At 40.2% G+C, this 22,742-nt stretch overlaps 1 long non-coding RNA gene across 1 annotated transcript in view; it reads right to left on the reverse strand.

Annotated features, from left to right (window-relative positions):
- Window positions 1-10,535: 10,535 nt before the first annotated feature.
- LOC140594624 (uncharacterized) overlaps window positions 10,536-22,742 on the reverse strand; it is a 46,787-nt gene continuing 34,580 nt past the window's right edge. Inside the window, exon 2 of the long non-coding RNA XR_011995645.1 lies at window positions 10,536-16,869. This is a non-coding gene — a long non-coding RNA (uncharacterized lncRNA). The remainder of the gene's footprint in view (window positions 16,870-22,742) is intronic.

Raw genomic sequence — 22,742 nt, forward strand, 5'->3', positions numbered from 1 at the left:
TCTTAAGGCTGAATAAAATTCCATTGCTTATTTCTTACTGATACATTTGTCTATTGATATACATGTAGGTTGCATCCATATCTTGGCTATGGTCAATAGTGCTGCAATAAATATAGGGGTGTATATATCTTTTCAAATTAGTGTTTTCATTTTCTTGGGTAAATACTCAATAGTGGAATTACTGGGCCACATGGTATTTCTACTTTTAATTTTTTGAGGAAACTTCATATTGTTTTTGACAGTGGCTGTAACAATGCACACTCTCAGCAACAGTACACAAAGGTTCCTTTTTCTTCTAGACCTTCTTGCCAACACTTGTTACGCCTGATGTTTTTTATTGTAGCCATTCTCACAAGTATAAGGTGATATGTCATTATGGTTCTGATTTGCATTTCCCTGATGATAAGTGATCTTGGCTTCTTACATGGGTCTTTAGTCATCTGTATTCTTCCTTTACAGATCCTCTGCCCATTTTTTAATTGTATTTTTTTCTTTTGGAAGGGAGGTTGAGTTGTATAAATTCTATATAATTTTAGGTATTAAACAATTATTGGATATATCTCTTGGAAATATCTTCTCTTATTCCATAGGTTGTCTTTTTGTTTTGTTTATGATTTACTGTGCTGTGCAAAAGTTTTTCTTTTGATGTAGTCCCAATAGTTGATTTTTGCTTTTGTTTCCCTTGCCCTAGGAGATGTATCTTTAAAAATGTTGATATGACTGATATCAGAAATTATTGCCTATGTTTTTTTCTAGGATTTTTATGGTTTCAGGCCTCACATTTAGGTCTTTAACCCAATCTGAGTTTATTTTTGTATATGGTTTTGGAAGTGGTCCAGTTTTTTTCTTTTACATATAGCTGTCTTGTTTTCCTAATACCATTTATTGAAGAGATTGTTCTCCATTTTGTATTCTTGCCTCTTTTATCATAGATTAGTTGACCTAATTAGCATAGGTTTTTTTTCTGGGCTCCCTTCTGTTCCATTGATCTATGTGTCTGTTTTTGTGCCAGTACCATAATGTTTTTATCACTACAGTTTTATAGTATATCTTGAAAACCGAACTTGTGATACCTCCAGCTTGTTTTGTCTTTCTCCAGGTTGCTTTGTCTATTTGAGGTATTTTGTGACCAAGAAAAAAAGAGAAAGTACCCAAATAAATAAAATCAGAAATGGAAGAGAAAAAGTAGCATGTGGCACCACAGAAATACAAAATATTATAAGAGACTGCTGTGAACAATTATATGCCAACAAATGGGACAACCTAGAAGAAATGGATAACCCTAGAAACACAATCTTCCAAAACTGAATCAGGAAGAAATACAAAATTATTTCTGATTTTATTTATTTGAGTTTTCTTCTCTTTTCTTCTTAGTGTAGCGAAAGTTTTGTTTAGTTTTGTTATTTCTATTATTTTTCTGGTCTCTGTTTTATTTATTTCTGTTCTGATCTTTATTATTTCCCTTTCCCCCCAACATTTACTTGTTTATTTTCTGTCTAGACAATCTATCCATTGTTGAAAGTAGGGTATCAAAGCCTTCCACTATTATAGTATTTTTGTTTTTTCCTCCTTCAGACCTTTACAAAAAATTATATATTTATTTTAGAGAGAGAGTGGGGGTGCGGGTGGGGAGGGGCAAAGGCAAAGGGAAAGATTTAAGCAACTCTGGAGCTTAAGGAACTGTCATGGAGCAAGGAACTGCTCCATGATGGAGCTTGATCTCATGACCCTGATCATGACCTGAACTGAAATCAAGAGCTGGATGCTTTACCAACTGTGCCAGCCAGGTGCCCCTGATTCAGATCTATTAGTATTTGCTTAATATATTTAGGTGCTCTCATGTTAGGCACACACACACACACACACACACACATATATATATATATATATATATATATATATATATATTGATGATTATTAGTTCTTCTTGATCAATTGACTCTTGTATCATTATATAATGAACTTCTTTGTCTTTTGTTACTATTTTTGGCTTAAAGTCTATTTTATCTAATGTAAGTATAGCTACCTCTGCTCCCTCCTGGTTTCAACTTGCATAGAATATCTTTTCCATCTGTTCACTTTTGGCCTATGTATATTAAAGCTGAAGTGAGTCTCCAATAGGAAGCGTATATTTGAGTCTTACATATTTTATCCATTCAGTCACTCTATGTCTTTCCACAGGAGAAATCAATGCATATTCATTTTGAGTAATTACTGATAAGGACATATTTACACCATCTTATTGTTTCCTGGATGCTTTTTATAGTTCCCTTAAACCTTTCTTCCTCTTTTGCTGCATTCCTTTCTGAATAGGTGATTTTCTCTAGTTGTATGCTTTGATTCTCTTTGGTTTATCATTCATGAATCTATTGTAGGTTTCTACTTTTTGGTTACCATGAGGCTTACGTGAAGCATCTTATATGTATAACAGTCTGTTTCATACTCATAGCAAACTACAGTCACAAATTAAAACTCTACACTTTTCTCTCCTTTTATATTTTTGATGTCACAGTATGCCTCTTTTTATATTGTGTATTCATTAATAAATCATTGTAGCTGTAACCATTTTTAAAAAGTTTTCTCCTTTAACTGTTGAACTAGAGTTAAGTGGTTAACATAACACCATATTGGAGTGTGAGTATTCTGAATCTGAGCGTATGTTTATCTTTACCAATGTGTTGTATATTTTCAGGTGTTCTCATATGACTAATTATCAACCTTTCAATTCAGCTGCAAGCACTCCTTTCAGCATTTCTTGTAAGGCAGCTTTAGTGATGGTAACTTCCCTCAGTTTTTGTTTGTTAGAAGTATTTATTTTGCCTTCATTTCTGAAGACAGCTTTGGCAAGTTAAGTATTCCTGGTTGGCAGTTTGTGTGTGTGTGTGTGTGTGTGTGTGTTTTTTTTTTTTTTTTTTTTTGCAGGATTTTGAATTTATCATTCTATTATCTCCTGGCCTGCAAGATCTCTGCTCAGAAATCTGCTTTAGCCTTATGGAACTTACCTTGAATGAGATTTTTTTTTTCTTGTTGCTTTTGAAATTCATTCCTTGTCTTTGATTTAGTCAGCTTCATTATAATATGTCTTGTTGAAGATCATTTTGGGTTGAAATTTTGTGGTGACTTATTAGTTTCATGAACTTGGATGTCCAAATCTCTCCCCAGATTTGGGAAGTTCTCAGCCATTATTCCTTTAAAATAAACTCTTCACCCCCTTTTCTCTCCTCCTTCTGTGATTCCAGTGATACTTCCATTGTTTTTTGTTTTGTTTTATCATGGTGTCCCATAATTTTCATAGGTTTTCTTTATTCCTTTGCCTTCTTTTTCCTTTTGGCTCCCCTATTTGGATACTTTAAATTGATCTTTTACCTCACTTATTCTTTATTCTGCTTTGTCAAGTCGGATATTTAAGGTCTCTATTGAATTATTCAATAGCTGTATTCTTCAGTATTTGCAGTATTCAATACTGTATTCTACAGTAATTATTCAATTACTGCATTCTTTAGGTCCAAAATTTCTGTTTAGTGTTTAAAAAAAAATGTTTTCTATCTCTTTGTTGAACTTCTCATTTTCTTCTTGTATTGTCTTCTTGGTATTGTTCAATTGTTTATATGTGTTTTCTTATAGCTTCTTGAGCATCTTTAGAAGAACTGTTTTGAATTATTCTTGGATCTCCATTTCTTTGGGGCCAGTTATGGGAGGTTTACTCTATTCCTTTGGTGGAGTTGTTTCCCTCATTTTCTGTGATTACAATAGCCTTTGGTAGATCTGTGCATTTGAAGAAGTCACCTCTTTTGAACTTTATAACCTGACTTTGATAAGGTAAGATTTTTTACTTCAGAGTAGGGGCATGCTGATGCAGGGCACCAAATGTAGGGGTATGAGTGGCAATGGGTGTCTTTGGCTCTGGCCACTGGGGTCCACAGAATCGACATCTCTGTGATCCTTGGTGAGCATTCAAAGGGTCCATAGTATCTTCAAGGGCAGTTGGGGTCCTCAGTGGACCTCCAGGTACGATGTCTAGGGACCAGGCAGGTAGTGGTGGTAGCCAGAGCTTGTAGTGACATATCTGGCTGCAGGGTCTAGCTGCAGGTACCTGTGTAGTGTCATGTGCGGGCTGGGCACAGAGTGTTGTGGTGGAGTCCAGATAGCAGCAAAGCACAGGTCCAAACACAGGCTCACTGGCCTGCACTACTGTGGCTGCTGGGTATTGCCATGGGTGCAAGGCAGTGTCGACTGTTGTCAGGAGTCAGACCTGGGGTGTGTGGGTATACACCTGGAGGAGCTAGCTCTGGCATAGGCCAGTGACAGAAAACACGGCCTTATCTGGGCCCATAAACAATTTCAGAAGCCCTGGCTGTTGGTGCCCTCTCCTATGCTTTCACAATCTTACTCCACGGCATGCACACTGCAGTGGAGCCCAGTTATCAGGCTGGCAGTGGGCAAGTGCACAGCTAGATGGGTAAGCTCCAAGCAGACACATGGTGATGGGGTCAGCAGTGGGGGTCTAGGCTGTCATTTTATACTTTACATTTGTGCACCTGCAGAGGCCTGGGCTGGCTGCTGGTGCAGTTTCCAGGCTCTTCTGAGAGCCAGAGAGGGGAAGTAGTGGGAAGAGACTTAGTCAACTGACATCAGCAGATATCAATACCTGTGGGGTACAAGCTAGTGAAAACTACAGAGGTTGCATGGAGGCTAAGTTGGCCATTGATTTCTTCAGTGGCAAAATGTGCTGCATGTCTCTGAAACAGGTTGTGCTACATGGCTGCTCTTAGTGACTCTTGTTTCTCTTTTGCTTCTAACCATCTCTTTATATCTCACCTTCGTTGGTCTCTGGGTTGGATGAAACTGAAGTGGGACCTTTGTGTGGTACTCTGAATGGCTGGGGAAGCTGGTCACTCATTCTGCTTTTCCTTTTCCATTAAGTGGAATTCTTTCTGGCCTGGGAGTTCCCTCTTGGCACTTAGCAGTGCCAACTTGAGTGGTAAGATGCTGCAGGCAAAATGAAATATTCTTCTCTTCTTGTGCACTTATTCCCAATTTTTTTTGTTCCACTGTGTTGCTAAAATTTCTTAAGAAGACTCCCAAGCTCTACCATAGCTATTTTTGTTCATGGATGGCTGTCTAATTGTTCATCTTTGTGAAGAGATGGAGGTCTCCTACATCGCTATTTTGGTGATGTCACTCTCAACTTTCCTGATTTTTAAATTCACTCCAAAATTTGTGAATCATTGTGCTAGCTAGTAAAGGAGGGAGAAGTCAAGAACCATGTTTTAGTGATCCTGAGTTAGCAGTTACTTATATTGACAGTCATTAAAAACTTACATTATTTACTTATCATCAATCACTGTTATCTTTATAATTAATTTTTAAAATAAAATCTGAAATATTTTTATTACTTCTTTTATCAAGGACTAGAAAGGCCATACCACAGTCTGGGAGTCATTAATGCCATTGCTGTGAATCAAGATCACCTACTCTCATCACTAGACCATCTCAGAGGCAACAGGAGAGGCTCCTACAGAGCATTTGAGTCATGTTGACCCATTAATAGTACATCAAGGCTCACAGCCTGAGAATGTCTGCTGGGGATGCCACTGAAGTGGAGATCTTGGTGAACACCATTGGAAGAAACAAGCAACAGGGGACTCCTGCTCTGAAGGTTGGTCAGTGAAAGGCAGCAGTGGCCCTCACTGAATCTCCAGTGGACAATGGCCTCATTAAGTTTCTGATGATGATGTACCATGTGAAAATCTTTCCATCTTTGCACTAGACAGTGTAAATAGCATAAACACTAGGAGGTTGAATCTGTCCATTCCAGCAAGACTAGAGGCTTGGGAAGAATCCCAAGAATTTGGCAGAGAAGCTAGGGTAAGCAGTTTTGAATTTGGGTGGAACCAATTTGGGTGAACCAATGTTCATGTTGTCATTAGACAGTTGAAGCAGCTATCCCAGAAACTTGGGAAGAATATGAAACGTTTTTTATAGTCTGCAGGTTCAGGAAATCCCTCCAGCTCCCAATGAAAGATATGACTCATTTTCTGGGCCAACATGTTTAAGTATCACTGCAGAATCTGGCCTTCACAGCATCTTGCAAAAGGAGCCATACAAGCTCCCTGTATAGGAAAATATTTGTAATCACATCCTCAGAGCATCTAAGGCAACAACTACAATCAGCAGCCAAGGAGGGAACAGTTCAAACTTGGGGTCCCTCTCAGCTGATATTCGTGTTCTGTGGAAATGGACTCTATTACCAATGGATGGGTAAGGTTCTGCCCAACTGTGAGCCAGTGTTCAGGGAAAAATCCTCAGAAATTGCCAAGTTGTTTCTCCTGTATGAGCCCATAAGTCTCCTTGAATTAATAGAGAATAGCCATGAGAATTCTTCAAATCCTAAATAACCCATCCTCCTTTGTATGCTCCAAGTAGCTTTGACAACTTTCCTGAAATCCTGGGGCATTGCGCCTGATGCCATTTTGGGTTCCTCAGTGGGAGATGTTGCTGCTATCCATGGCACAGGAGTCATTTCCCTTGAAGATGCTGTGAAGGTGATCCTCTGTACAAGCAGAGGTGATTGGAGGCAAAATGTTGGTGGTTGGAAACATTCCTACAGAGGATATCTCAGAGGTGCTCGTCTGTCTTTCCATAAAGGTGTGCACTGTAGCCTTTAACAATTCTAGCTCCTGTATTGTCAGGAGAAGCAAAACCTTTGGGCAAATGTTGTGAAAAGCTGGCTCAGAAGTTTGAGAAAAGGAACATATTTCTGCATAGCTTATCAGTTCCAGCTACTTATCGCAGTTCTATGATGGATCTAATACTCAAAGATGTTGAAGAGTGTATTGGGATTTGGTGATGAAGGAGTAAGAAATAGAACTGATTGCAACAGTCACAAGAAAAACAACTCCCGACTGACATTTTGCTACTGGCAAATATAGGTCCCGGACTGCTTGAGAGCGAATTGCTTTCACCCAGGCTATCACAGCTGTAGCCAAAGGGAAAATGCTGTGTGTTGAAATAGCTCCTAGCAGAGGTCTCCAAAGAAATATCAGGGAAATCTTAGGGAATAATAATAATAATAATAATAATAATAATAATAATAATAATTTTTCCTTCTCTACAACCAAATGAAGAGTATGAGACTCTTTGATTTGGTGTAATCTCTGTTTGAAGTTGGTTACATCCTTAAATGGCCATGCTTTTATGAAAGTTTGAAAACACTCTAAATAGTTTACCTAAAATATTGGTTGAATCACAAGAATCTTAAGACTTATTTAAAAAGTCTTCATTTGTGGGAATGCCTGGGTGGCTCAGCAGTTGAGCGTCTGCCTTTGGCTCAGGGTGTGATTTCAGTCTAAGGATCGAGTCCCACTTTGGGCACCCTGTGTGGAGCCTGCTTCTCCCTCTGCCTATGTCTCTGCCTCTCTCTGTGTGTGTCTCTCATGAATAAATAAATAAAATCTTTTTAAAAAGTCTTCAGTTGTAGAACAGAATTGTTTACTTCAATACTCTCTTACTAGTTGTGCCAATGACAATGTAGATTTTACCTGTTTCATAACTCAGGATAGAGCATTTTATATTTTTGAGCACAAAAACAATGGGATTCTGTTTTCCTGTTTGTTGGTTTGTGGAACCTGTCTGGCCTATGTGATGGACAGTGTAAATCTTTAAATACCTCGGAGTAGGAGGGGCAGGGCTAGATGGTGGAAGAATAGGGTCCCCAAGTCACCTGGCCCCACCAACTTACCTAGATAACTTTTTTTTTCCTAGATAACTTTCAAATCATCCTGAAAACCTATGAACTTGGCCTGAGATTTAAAGGGAGAACAGCTGGGATGCTACAGTGAGAAGAGTTTGCGCTTCTATCAAGGTAGGAAGATGGAAAAATAAATAAATAGAAAAGCTTCCAAGGGGGAGGGGCCCCGTGAGGAGCCAGGCAAAGGCCTTGGGGCGAGTGCCCCCAGGGCAGGAAAGCCCTGCCCCGGAGAAGCGGGAGCTTCACCAACCTTCCAGCTCTCGCAGGGAGCTCGGGCAGGATCCCAGGAGGGGCGGGGATGCCTCAGGCTCCCAGGGGCACTAACAGAGGAGGTGCGCCCTGGGGGAGAGGGCGTCGCACACCGCGGGCGAGCTCCCTAAAGCGCTGCAGCGGCGACGGCGGGGCCCGGGGAGCAGCCCTGGCGGAGGCTCCGCGCGGAGGGGGCTGCACGGCCCCGGGAACGCGATTCCAGCAGCCCAGGCCCGGAGCCCAGGACACCGGGGACACAGCCCAAGATCCGGCGCTCCCCCCAGGGACAGGCGGAGGCCGGGAGGACTCAGGGCAGCAAGGACGCTCCTGCAGCCCAGCGGCCTCGAGCTGTGCAGATCCGGGACCCCGTCCCCAGACTGGGAGACGGCGGGAGGCACTGCGGGGAGCGCCCTCCACGGCTGGAGAGCTGGCCGCCGCCAGTCTTGTTCCTCCTGTGCCACCTTGTACCTGGGATGGAGTGAGGCCACCAGGGAACAGGGACCTCACAGGATAAACAGCTCACACTGAGCCGTGCACCTGGCAGGGGGCAGGGCAGCCCCTCCAGGTGCACACACCTGAGAATCCGCACAGCAGGCCCCTCCCCCAGAAAGCCAGCTGGAAGGACAGAGAAGAGCAAGTTCTTGACAGAGCAGCGCTGGAAAGCTCCAGGGGGGAAGTCGAGGGACTTACAGTATAGAATCAGAGGATACCCCTCCCTTTTTTGTTTTTGTTTTTCGGGTTTTTTTTTTTTTTTTTTTTTTGCTTTTTGTTTTTTTGTTCTTTCTTTGTTTTCCCTTTTTCTTCATTCCTTTTTGCAGTACAACTCGTTTTTAGCCACTCTGCACTAAGCAAAATGAGTAGAAGAAACAACTCACCACAAAAGGAAGAATCAGAAACAGTACTCTCTCCCACAGAGTTATAGAATTTGGATTACAATTTGATGTCAGAAAGCCCATTCAGAAGCACAATTAGAAAGCTACTGGTGGGGGATCCCTGGGTGGCTCAGCAGTTTGGCGACTGCCTTTGGCCCAGGGCATGATCCTGGAGTCCCGGGATCGAGTCCCATGTCGGGCTCCCGGCATGGAGCCTGCTTCTCCCTCCTCCTGTGTCTCTGCCTCTCTCCATCATGAATTAAAAAAAAAAAAAAATATATATATATATATGTATATAAAAATATAAAAATATTTATATATATATATATATAAAGCTACAGGTGGCTCTGGAAAAAAGCATAAAGGAATCAAGAGACTTCATGACTGCAGAATTTAGATCTAAGCAGGCAGAAATTAAAAATCAATTAAATGAGATGCAATCCAAACTGGAGGTCCTAATGACAAGGTTTAATGAGGTAGAAGAACGAGTGAGTGACATAGAAGACAAGTTTATGGCAAGGTAGGAAGCTGAGGAAAAAAGAGAAAAACAAAAGACCATGAGGCAAGGTTAAGGGATATAAATGACAGCCTCAGAAGGAAAAATCTACGTTTAATGAGGGTTCCAGAGGGTGCCAGAAAGGACAGAGGACCAGAAAGCGTATTTGAACAAATCATACCTGAGAACTTCCCTAACTTGGGGAGGGAAATGGGCATTCAGATCCAGAAGATAGAGAGATCCCCCGCTAAAATCAATAAAAACCGTTCAACACCTCAACATCTAATAGTGAAACTTGCAAATTCCAAAGATAAAGAGAAGATCCTTAAAAGAGCAAGAGATAAGAAATCCCTAACCTTTATGGGGAGAAGCATTAGATTAACAGCATACTTTTCCATAGAGACCTGGCAGGCCAGAAAGGGCTGGCAGGATATATTCAGGGCCCTAAATGAGAAGAACATGCAGCCAAGAATACTCTATCCAGCAAGGCTCTCATTCAGAAAGAAGGAGAGATAAAGAGCTTCCAAGATAGGCAGAAACTGAAAGAATATGTGACCACCAAACCAGCTCTGCAGGAAATATGAAGGGGACTCTAAAAGAAAGAGGAAGTCCAAAGAAACAATCCACAAAACAGGGACTGAATATGTATCATGATGACACTAAATTCATATCTTTCAGTAGTAACTCTGAATATGAATGGGTTTAATGATCCCATCAAAAGGCGCAGGGTTTCAGACTGGATAAAAAAGCGAGACCCATCTATTTACTGTCTACAAGAGACTCATTCTAGACCTAAGGACACCTACAGCCTGAAAATGAAAGGTTGGAGAACCATTTACCATTCAAATGGTCCTGAAAAGAAAGTTGAGGTAGCCATCCTCATATCAGATAAATTAAAGTTTATCCCAAAGACTGTAGTAAGGTATGAAGAGGGACATTGTATCATACCTAAAGGATCTATCCAACCAGAGGACCTACCTCAGAGTACATGTCAGGTAAGAGTGGATTGCTTAGCTCCCTGTGTAGCAGACCAAAACTCCTTAGATATGAGGGTGCAGCTGGAATCAGAGAAACAGAAACAAAATTTAAAATAATCTCTTTGGCATCAGCAGTTTATACAACAGAGGAAGTTTAAAAAAGTATATTTCTCTTAGGAGCCTTTCAAAAGTGTTAGTTGATTTTAATTTTATTAAATACTCCTCCATGTTGGTTTTCAATAGTTAAATACCATTTCATTAAATATTTAATATGTAACTATTAAACAACACACTACTGCACAAGCCATGGGCCAAATAAGAAATCAAATGACAAATCAAAATGTGTCTTGAAACAAAAGAAGAGGGAAACACAATATTCCAAACCCTCTGGAATGCAAATGTTAGAGTGAAATTTATGCTGTAAATGTTTGTATTCAGAAAAAAAAAGCTCAAATATTACAAAACCCTAGAAAAAGAAGAAACTTAGCTGAACTTTAGTAGAGGAAGGAAATAACAGAAAAATCAGAAATAAGTCAGAGACCAGAACAAACAATAACATAACATTGAAAGTAATGACCAGTTTAAAAAAAAAAAATGGCAATGCTTTAACTACGTTAATTAAAGAACAAAGAGTCAAACACCAAAATGAGAAATGGAAGAGAAAACAATACAACATATAACCACAGAAATACATACTGTGATAAAAAATAAACAATTATATACTAACAATTCTCAGAAAACTTAGAAAAACATAGATAATTCTTAAAAATGCACAAGTTATCAATATTGAATCATGAATCTTGAATCCAATAAGTAGGAAATCTTCTTAGGCCAATAACAGGAATGAAAATTTAATTAGGAATCGAAAATTTCCCAGCACAGAAAAGCCCAAGACCATATGGTTTCATTGGTGAATTCTACCAAACGTTAAAAAATGATGAATGGCAATCTTAATAGAAATCTTCCAAATAATGGAATAGAGGGAGCACATTCAAAATCAGTCCATTAGGACAGTACTACCTGCTACCAAAGGAGGATTAAAAAAAAAACAACACAAGAACAAAAAAGTCTAGTTTGTCTTATATAAGTATTACTACTACTTGGACTTTCTTTTGACATCCATTTGTGTGCTAAATGTTTCTCAAACCCCTGTCTTTCAAGTGTCTTCAAGTTTAAAATGAGTCTCTTCTAGGCAACATATAGACGGGTCTTCTGGTTGTCTTTTGATTAGAGCATTTAATCTATTTACATTCAAAGTAATTGTTGATATATATGTATTTATTGCCATTTTATTGCTTGTTTTTCATTGTTTCTGGAGATTTTCTCTGATCCTTTCTTGTCTTTGACACTTTCAGTTTCCCCTTTGCACTCAAAGAGTCCCCTTACTATTTCTTGTAGGGGTGGTTTAATGGTCGCAAACTGCTTTAGTTTTTGTTTGTTTGGGAAACCTTTTATCTCTCCTATTCTGAACGATAGCCTTGTTGGATAGAATATTCTTGGCTACAGATTTTTCCCATTCAGAACTTGGAATGTATCGGGCCACTTTCTCTGGCTTGCCAAGTTTCTGTTGAGAAATCTTCAGCTAGATTTATGGGTTTTTCCTTGTAAGGTAAGGACTTTTGTTTTGCTGCTCCTAAGATGTTTTCTTTATCAGTATATTTTGCAAATTTAGTTACAATATGTCTTGATGCTGGCCTGCTTTTGTTGATTTGGATGGATGTTCTATGTGCTTCCTAGATCTGGATGTCTGTGTCCTTCCCCAGATTAGGGAAGTTTTCTGCTACTCTTTCTTGAAATAAGCATTTTGCACCTTTTTCTTCTCTTCTTCTGGGACTCCTATAACACAAATGTTATGATGTTTGATGGAGTCACTGAGTTCCCTAAGTCTATTCCCTGTTGTGTATTCTTTATTCTCTCTTTTGTTCTGCCCTATTATTGTCTATTATTTTAACTTCTAGGTCATTAATTCATTCTTCTGCTTTTTCCAGCCTGCTATTCATTGCATCAAGCTTATTTCCAGTCTCATTTATTGCATTCTTCTTCTCTGATAGATCCTTTTTAAAACTCTTTTATCTGTTATAAGGGCCTCACTGATGAATGCCTTCTCTTCTTAAGCTCAGTGAGTATCCTTATGATTATTGCTTTAAATTCTCCATCAGGCATGTAACTTATATATTTCACTTAGATCTCTGGCCATGGTCTTTATCTTGTCCTTTCATTTGGGATAAATTCCTCTCTCTTGGTATTTTGGCTAATTCTCTGCTTTATTCTGTGTGTTAGTGCCTCCCATTTTATTTTCTGATGAGATAAAGGCAGGCATCACAACCATCAAAATTGATAAAGGTCTGTAGAGAGAAATGTATGAATGTCATCGTATCTATTCAATGCTGTTAGACTATTTCTTACAAATGTCCATTGTCATGGCCACAGGAGGCAGAACAAATAGAGGAAAAGCTAGTGTTTCATTAAAGATAGGCAAACTGACAGTTTCCAAAAATCTGGAAGGAGAAATGAGTATACATAAACAATATTCTAGAACATATTAGAAGCACATATCAAACACTCAGATACTTTCCTATGCTGGTCAAGTGCGTCCATTACAAGTTCTAGCTGACACATTTGGAATAACTCAACAGTTTAGAGAGTATTTATCTTAGGACTCCAAATATATTAGGCTTCAGAAATGGGAAACAAGCCAAGATCCTCAGAGGAGAGTAGGTGATATGGTAAAAAGTGAAATCAGAGACTTCTGTCATCTTTTATTCACATGAGGAATTATACAACTAAATGAAGAGATCCTGGGCATATTTCTTCAGTACCTATCAAAGTGTTATGGGGCATGTCATCAAATTATTTTGGCCTTAAAAAAAACAAAGTGCTGATTATTCTGTGATAGTACTCACTTAAGCAACAATAAGAAATGTGGGTCATATTAATCCAGGATTTGTTCTCTCTGGCATGACAGGAGTCTCTTCAAATGAAGTGACAAGCATCACAATTCAGATGATAGTAGTGATACAAGCCCAATGAAATAGCAAGCTTATCAGAAGCTATTATTAAATGTATGGGGAAATATTGTCCCAAACTCCCTATTGCTCAGGGGAGACTATCCATTCCTGAAATCAGGTGTACTTTCTTTGAAAGGGTTTATGATAGCAAACCTCACAAAGACAACCAGAACTCCGGAATGTTTCCTCTCTACACCTCAGATCCCTACAATGTAGTAAAGGTGACAGCTGAGATAAAAAGACACAAACACACTGCTCAATGATCAGTCGCGGAAGCTGGGACTGATAAAATATGTGTCCACTCAGATTATTTGCCTTTCAAGGCCTCCAGGTGCCATTTTGGCCTCCAGGTGCCATATCGAGCTGATGACACAGAGAAACCTAAATTACTACCATTGAACTTCAGTGGTACAGAAACAGCTGTAGGCAAGGATGTTAAAGAAGTGAAGATTGGTGATCACATTGCCACCTGTTTTCCTGTTGTGGCATCATCAAAGGTCTTAATTCCTGACATCATGTGCTTTCACAGAAAGAAGTTTCTGGTGTTTAGAAATGTACCATGGACATCATGCTTTATAGTAGCTTGGAGAATTCTCACGCAGATATTACCAAATGCCAAATGTCTTTCCATGCTTGCTGTTATCTCCCTACACCCAGGATCATTTCTAGCTGAGGTGCTGACCTTATCTTCTAAGGAAGTAGGCTGGGGGTGGGGCACTCCTCTCTCTCTCTTTGCTGCTCAATGGCAAAAGGTAGAATATTGCCAAGTACTTATTTTTTCAGCCACTTCTAGAGGAACTCTTCAAAGAAACACTCACTGACTTTCCTCACCTCTGAGATGCCATATTCTTACATGCACAATGCCAATCTGAATTTTTACAATTATTGCATAGTGGTCACAATCATGTCCATATCCACATTCTAAATCTTAGCCAGGTGTTACAGAAATCCTGCCAGATAGCACCCAATAGATCTGTTAAAGGTTAAAAGTAATGAATTTGAAAAATAATTTAAATTTAGCTTGCGGGCAGCCCTGGTGGCACAGCGGTTTAGCGCCACCTGCAGCCCAGGGCGTGATCCTGGAGACCCTGGATCGAGTCCCACCCACATCAGGCTCTCTGCATGGAGCCTGCTTCTCCCTCTGCCTGTGTCTCTGCCTCTCTCTCTCTCTGTCTCTATGAATAAATAAAATCTTTAAAAAATAAATTTAGCTTGCTCTCTTTTTCAATAAAATAAAATGCATTGGCAAGTCCTCCTCTCTCTTCATAGTTCACACATGTGGCCATCCCCCTTGCTGTGATAGAAGTCCATGTTCTAGAATGTCAACTTTCACAAATATCTATGTGTAGAGAGCCAAGAGGAAACTCTTCAAAGCAAATGGGGTGCACAGCCAATTTGAAGAATTGTTGGATATATCTCCCTATGCCAAGTTCTGGAAAACCCAAACAATGGCCAGATCTGGTACTAAAATGATTTTCAACAAAAATAACATATAATCTTAAGAAATGATAGACTTACATCTTTTGATAAACATTAAAGACAGAGTTGCTATAATTATATATGCAAACACCAAGACTTAAATTGATAAAAATTGGTTTACTATTGTTGGTGGTTTTCTTGGTAGTAATACCATAACTCAAATGTTTGAAACCATGAACTATTCAAACGAAATGACCAAAAGTTAAACATATTCAGGCTTAGAACAAATTGAGCACCGTGTATTACATCAAAATGACCAGCACCTAAGTGAAGAAAACTATTCTCACTCTGGAAGAAATATAAATATTCTTGGGATGTAACCATGACTCTGGCACAACAACACTCACACAAAAGATCTACTCCCTAATGTGCTTCTAGGTTTTTTTCCCATGTGGAACCAGACTTGTCAATGCTAACCCAGGACCAAAACAAGTTGTTCTATATGGAGTTAATAGTTAGGTCATGCCAAGTGTATGATGCCCAACTTCCTCAGAAGACTATATCGCCTCACAAAGAATTTAAAGGGACAAAACATTTCCTGGAAGTGTAGGTGAAAAAAGTAAAAACAGACTCCTGAGCTCACTGATTTTATTCATGATAGTTGAATAACTTGAGGTGGTCATCAAATATTTGTCCTTCTCTGTTGTGTCACATCAGTAGATATTATAGAGAATACACCTCATGCTTAGAGGCACATCAAATCTGTTATTGTCCTGAACTAAAGATATTATAGATAATAGCATAAGCTTTAGTATTCTTTTATTTATTTTTTAAAATATTTTATTTATTTATTCATGAGAGACACAGAGAGGCAGAGACATAGGCAGAGGGAGAAGCAGGCTCCACGCAGGAAGCCCATCCCAGAACTCTGGAATCAGGCCTCCATCCAAAGGCAGACGTTCAACTGCATCCCTTTAACATTGTCTTCAACTGGGAGGTGACTTTACCATTGCTAACACACTTTATTGTACCTGGATTAACACTGCTGCAAAATGGAAACAACCTACATTTAAGCTGAAAAAAAAAAAAAAGGCAACTCGGTACTAAGACAGATTCCGGTAGTTATGGGATCTGTTTTATTGGCCAGTGCTGGAAAATATTGGGTCAAGGTTTTGGAGTACCTTTCAGGTACTTTTTTAATACTTAAAAAAGATTTTTTAACCTTTTTTTTTTAAATGTAGACTCCACGTTCAGCATGGACCCCAATATGGGGTTTGAACTCACAACACTGAGATCAAGAGTCAGATGCTTAACTGACAGAGCCTTCCAGGTTCCCCATTTACTTTTTTAAAAAAAATTTTAGTCATTTTTAGGTATCTCATAATCCATGTCTGCACAGCCACTCTTCTGACAAATGATTCAACAAATGATACAAAGACAAAATCAGGATCAAATCACGCTGATCAATTTTCAAATTGAGAACCAGGTCTCTACAAACAAGACCTCACTTCAAGGGGAATCAACAATAGTGATGCAATGTGGACAATTCCCATGGCATTGGCTGAGAGGAGTCAGGGTTACTAAGGATGAAAAGCTTCTATTTTTCTTTGGCTATGGTAGGAAGTAGCCGCCAGAACTGGTTTTAAACCTGTCCAATTGATTAATGACAAGCTTACATTAATAAACACACCACCTGAGAACTAGCCTGGCAGCCCCAGGCTTCTGTAAGTCATTAAACCAAAACAAATGCATTCCAGTAACTACACTTTCAGAGCTAAAGGTCAACCAATCTTTAAATGCTCACTTTGCTGCGAGTAGAACTTCACATATCTAAAAACTCCATTGAAAATCATCTTTCTGCTTTGCTCAGAGACCATTCCTATTTAGAATAGCTCTCTCCCTTGCTTTGCAAGGTTTACTCCTTTGACAGAGTGCTGGAGGCAATAGGAGTGAAACTGGAGTCAAAGGATCTTCAACCTTAATGCTGCTGTCTTGAAGAGTTGACTATTATGGGAGATGAAAATATAATGATTAACAGCTCTTCTTTGTCATCTTCCTTGTTCTCCTTTTAAAATTCTCTTGTATGTAAAGATTATACCTGCAATTAAAAAAACATAAATTGAGGAAAGCATAAAGAAGAAAACAATGATTAATTGCAAATCCCACGCCCATAAAGACCTACTGTCAATGTTTTGACATTCTTTTACTCTTTTCTATACAACTGCATTTTTTTAAAAGACCTATTTGAGAGGGAGAGAGAAAGGTGGGGAGAGGTAAAGAGACAAGGAGAGAGAAACTCAAGCAGACTCCACACTGAGTGTCAAGCCTGACTTGCGCTCCATCTCCCAACCCTGAGATCATGACCTGAGCTGAAACCAAGAATCAAATGTTAATCGACTGTGCCACTGAGGCACCCTATACGACTGTCTTTATATATTTATTTTTTCTAGCTATACTGAAATATAATACACCAATTATGCACTTAGATGTTTTATTGTAATAATAACCTTTATTTTGTGAACTTCCTTTTTATTAGAAAATAATACTTATAAAAAAAACTTGTAATCTTTTTTTCCATTTAACAAATATATATTGATGATTGACTTTGTGTCTTGTTAGATTAGGTATTGGGAACAGAAGCATGAAGAAGATCAATAAGATAAAGGACCTTTTGCCCATTTCATGATTGGATTGTTTGTTTCTTTGCTGTTAAGTTTAATAAGTTCTTTATAGATCTTGGATACTAGCCTTTTATCTGATAGGTCATTTGTAAATATCTTCTCCCATTCTGTAGGTTGTCTTTTAGTTTTGTTGACTGTTTCTTTGGCTATGCAGAAGCTTTTTATCTTGATAAAGTCCCAATAATTCATTTTTGCTTTTCTTTCTCTTGCCTTCATGGATGTATCCTGCAAGAACTTGCTATGGCCAAGTTCAAAAAGGGTGTTGCCTGTGTTCTCCTCTAGGATTTTGATGGATCCTTGTCTCACATTTAGATCTTTCCTCCATTTTGAATTTATCTTTGTGTATGGTGTAAGAAATTTCACAGAGGAAGACATAGACAAGGCCAGCAAGCACATGAGAAAATGATCCACATCACTGGCCATCAGGGAAATACAAATCAAAACCACAATGAGATACCACCTCACACCAGTGAGAATGGGGAAAATTAACAAGACAAGAAACAACAAATGTTGGAGAGGATGTGGAGAAAGGGGAACCCTCTTGCACTGTTGGTGGGAATGTGAACTGGTGCAGCCACTCTGGAAAACTGTGTGGAGGTTCCTCAAAGAGTTAAAAATAGATCTGCCCTATGACCCAGCATTGCACTGCTGGGAATTTACCCCAAATATACTGATGTAGTGGAACGCTGGGACACCTGCACCCCAATGATTATAGCAACAATGTCCACAATAGCCAAACTGTGGAAGGAGTTTTGGTGTCTATCGAAAGATGAATGGATAAAGAGGATGTGGTCTGTGTATCCAATGGAATATTACTCAGCCATTAGAAGACCTATAGAGTATAGAAAGCGCTAGATTGAAGTCACCAAGTATAAGTGTATTATTATCTAAGTATTTCTTCACTTTGGTTATTAATTGATTGATATATTTGGCAGCTCCCACATTTGGGGCATATATATTGAGGACTGGTAAGTCCTCTTGTTGGATAGATCCTTTAAGTATGAGATAGTGTCCCTCTTCATCTCTCACTACAGTCTTCGGGGTAAATTTTAGTTTATCTGATATAAGGATGGCTACCCCTGCTTTCTTTTGAGGACCATTTGAATGGTATATGGTTCTCCAACCTTTTATTTTCAGGCTGTAGGTGTCCTTCTGTCTAAAATGAGTCTCTTGTAGACAGCAAATAGATGGGTCCTGCTTTTTTATCCAGTCTGAAACCCTGCACCTTTTGATGGGGTCATGAAGCCTGTTCACGTTCAGAGTTACTATTGAAAGATATGAGTTTAGTGTCATCATGATATCTATTAAGTCCTTGTTTTTGTGGATTGTTCCACTGGACTTCTTTTTAAAGGGGAATTTTAAGAGTCCCCCTTAAAATTTCTTGCAGAGCTGGTTTGGAGGTCACATATTCTTTCAGTTCCTGCCTGTCTTGGAAGCTCTTTATCTCTCCTTCCATTTTGAATGAGAGCCTTGCTGGATAAAGTATTCTTGGTTGCATGTTCTTCTCATTTAGGACCCTGAATATATCCTGCCAGCCCTTCCTGGCCTGCCAGGTCTCTGTGGAGAGGTCTGCTGTTACCCTAATACTCCTCCCCATAAAAGTCAGGGATTTCTTGTCTCTTGCTGCTTTAAGGATCTTCTCTTTATCTTTGGAATTTGCAAGCTTCACTATTAAATGTCAAGGTGTTGAACGGTTTTTATTGATTTTAGGGGGGGATCTCTCTATTTCCTGGATCTGAATGCCTGTTTCCCTCCCAGATTAGGAAAGTTTTCAGCTATTATTTGTTCAAATACATATTCTGGCCCTCTGTCCCTTTCGGCACCCTTGGGAACCCCAATTAAATGTAGGTTTTTCTTCCTCAGGCTGTCGTTTATTTCCCTTAATCTATCTTCATGGTCTTTTAATTGTTTGTCTCTTTTTTCCTCAGTTTCTCTTTTTGCCATCAACTTGTCTTCTATGTCACTCACTCGTTAACCCTCGTCGTTAGGACTTCTAGTTTGGATTGCATCTCATTAAACTGATTTTTAATTTCTGCCTGATTAGATCTAAATTCTGCAGTCATGAAGTTTCTTGAGTCCTTTATGTTTTTTTCTAGAGCCACCAGTAGCTGTATAATAGTGCTTCTGAATTGGCTTTCTGACACTGAATTGTAATCCAGATTTTGTAACTCTGTGGGAAAGAGGACTGTTTCTGATTCTTTCTTTTGAGGTGAGGTTTTCCTTCTTGTCATTTTGCTCAGTGCAGAGTGGCCAAAAACAAGTATTGGGAAAAGGAGAAAAAGAGAGGAGAGAAAGAAGGAAAGAAAAGAGAAAAAGAAAAAAGGAAGAAAAAAGAGAAGAAAAAGAAAGGGGAAAAAAAAGGGTGGGGGAAGCAAACGGAAATCAAAAAGCAAAACCACGGGGGAGTATCTTCTGATTCTGTATACTTTAAGTCCCTTGACTTCCCCTGGAACTTGTCCGTCTAGTTGGTCTTCTGGGGGAGGGGCCTGTTGTGCTGATTTTCAGGTGTTAGCACTTGGGGGAGCTGCTCTGCCCCCTGCCTGGTGCAGGGCTCAGTGAGGGCTGTTTACCCCGTGAGGCCCCAGGAGGCACAACCGCAGTGGCGGCGGCCAGCTCTGGAGCCCTAGAGTCTGCTCCCGCAGTAACTCCGGGGCTCTCCGTCTGCAGGGCCTGGAGGCTCCAGGGCGGGGCCGCTGATCTGCTCAGCTTGGGGCAGGAGCGTCCTTGCTGTCCTGGGCCCTCCTGGCCTCGCCTGTCCCGGGGGGAGGCCGGATCCTGGGCTGTGTCCCAGCGCCCTGTGCTCCGGGGCCTGCGCTGTTGGATTTGCGCTCCCGCCCCGCAGCCCCCTACGTGCGGAGCCGCCGCCCGGAGCCCCTCCGAGCTGCTCCGGGTCCCGCCGTGCCCGCTGCAGCCCTTAGGGAGCTCGGCGCACTCTCCTGGGGCCCAGGTGCCTGTTAGTGTCCCAGGGAGCCCTCCTGGGGTCCTGCTCTAATTTCCTGCGAGGACCTTTCCACCCGGGGAAGATTGGTGCAGCTCCTGCTTCTCCGGGACGGGGCTCTCCTGTCCTGGGGACACTCGTGGACTTAGCCCGGCTCCTCGCGGGGCCCCTCCCCCTTGGATGCCTTTTCTTTAATTCTCCCCGCCCTCCAGCCTTCCGACCTTGATAGAAGCGCGAACTCTTCTCACTGTAGCATTCCAGCTGTTCTCTCTTTAAATCTCAGGCCGAATTTGTAGATTTTCAGGATGATTTGAAGGTTATCTAGTAATTTGGTGGGGACAGGTGATTTGGGGACCCTACTCAGCCATTAGAAATGACAAATACCCACCATTTGCTTCCACGTGGAGGAACCTGAAGGGTATTATGGTGAGTGAAATAAGTCAATCGGAGAAGGACAAACATTATATGGTCTCATTCATTTGGGGAATATAAAAATTAGTGAAAGAGAATAAAGGGAAAGGAGAGAAAATGAGTGAAAATATCAGTGAGGGTGACAAAACATGACAGACTCCTAACTCTGGGAAATGAACAAGGGGTAGTGGAAGGGAGGTGGGCAGGGGGTTGGGGTGACTGGGTGATGAGCACTGAGGGGGATGATGGGATGGGATGAGCACTGGGTGTTATGCTATATGTTGGCAAATTGAACTCCAATAAAAAAATTTTTGAAAGAAAAAGAAAAAAAAAAGATAAAGGAACTTGTGGGTGGATGTGATAGTCTGGCAAGTTTTATATACAATAAGCTAGCTACAGACAAGATGATTGCAGATTATAATAACTGCTATGACAAATACAAAAACAATGTAATACAACAGAGAGTAATTAATATGTGTATACATGCTACTTTCATTAGGAAAGACCTGATGGAGGAGAAGAAGCCAGCCAGAGTAAATGCCAAAGAGTCTGAGAAATAATTTTCAAAGTAAAAGGGGAAAGTGCAAAGATCTGAGATAAGAAATAGGAAAAAAATCAAATATGGCTATATATATAGAAGATGAAATTGGAAACTAGATCGTACAGGGTGCTATGTAGACTATCTTTAAAAATTTGTATTTTAAATACAATAGAATGTCATTGAAAGATTTCAAGCAGTAGAGTGACATTATCTTAATTTATGTTTTCAAACTCTGCCTATTGGAACATAAGGAGGCTAGAATGTAAATTAAAAGGCCACTTAGAAGGCAATTACAACTTTCTAGGGAAGGTATGTTGAAAGCTTGAACTAGAGTGAAAATAAGATATTTTTTGAGGCCTGAGTCAACTAGTCAGTACTAGGTTAGACTGGGAGGCCCAGGAGAGTGGGAATCAAGATGACTTACAGGGTTTAGCTTGAACAGCTGAGTATGTAATGGTATCATTTGCTAAGATGGTGGCGAAGAGAATTGGGATGGTGGGGGGGGGGGAAGGAATGCTCCATTAGGGACATAATAATTTTGAAATGCTCGATAGACATCCAGGGGAGGTGTTGAGTAGACAGTTTGGTTAATGAGACTGGAACCTGGATGAAAGTCTGACCTGGAAATATAAATCACTGTAAGTATATGGTCTTTAAACTATGTAGCTGGATGAAGTCACTCCCAGAGAGTTTATATAGGGAGGAGGACCAGAACTCAGCCCTGAGGCACTGCAACATTAATCGTTTCAGCAATGGGGGAAGCCAGCCAGGGAGCCAGGGAGAAATTGTTGGAGAGGGAAGAGGAAACCAGGACTATGTGACAGCAGAAAGAAAGTGGAGCCAGTGTCAAATATGGCTGAGGGCCAGAAAGTACCCATTGGAACTGGTAACCAGGAGGGTAAAAGCAGTGGCTTGGTGAGAAAAGTTGAGGAAGGACGGAGAGAGGAGGAAGAGACAATATGGCCCAAAGCAGGCCCCTGACACTCTCCTCTTTTTCAAGATCCTTGCAGAAAAGGAAGTGCTGGTTTACCCATACAGTGGAGGGAAGGGAATTTCAAATGATCACACCTCAACTGCTTTTCTTACTAGGTGATGGGAAGATGGCTCAGTTTTGTTATTTTGTTTTTCAATCCGTACAGTGATAAGTGTTTTCAATCCGTTTCAATCCGTACAGTGTTTCAATCCGTACAGTGTTTCAATCCGTACAGTGATAAGTGTTGTACAGTGATAAGTGCTAAGTGTTGGTTCTAGGGATGGGGGCTGTGTCCTTGCATGTACTGGCATGTTTTTCATCATGTTAGGAGTTGATTTAGTTTGGTCAAATATTCTAACTTTAAAATGTATTTTTTACAGACCTCACCATGACATTAAACATGTTTAATGCCTGCTCAGATTTCTTT

The sequence above is a fragment of the Vulpes vulpes genome, chromosome 12 (assembly GCF_048418805.1).
Source record: "Vulpes vulpes isolate BD-2025 chromosome 12, VulVul3, whole genome shotgun sequence".
Classification (NCBI taxonomy): Eukaryota; Metazoa; Chordata; class Mammalia; order Carnivora; family Canidae; genus Vulpes; species Vulpes vulpes.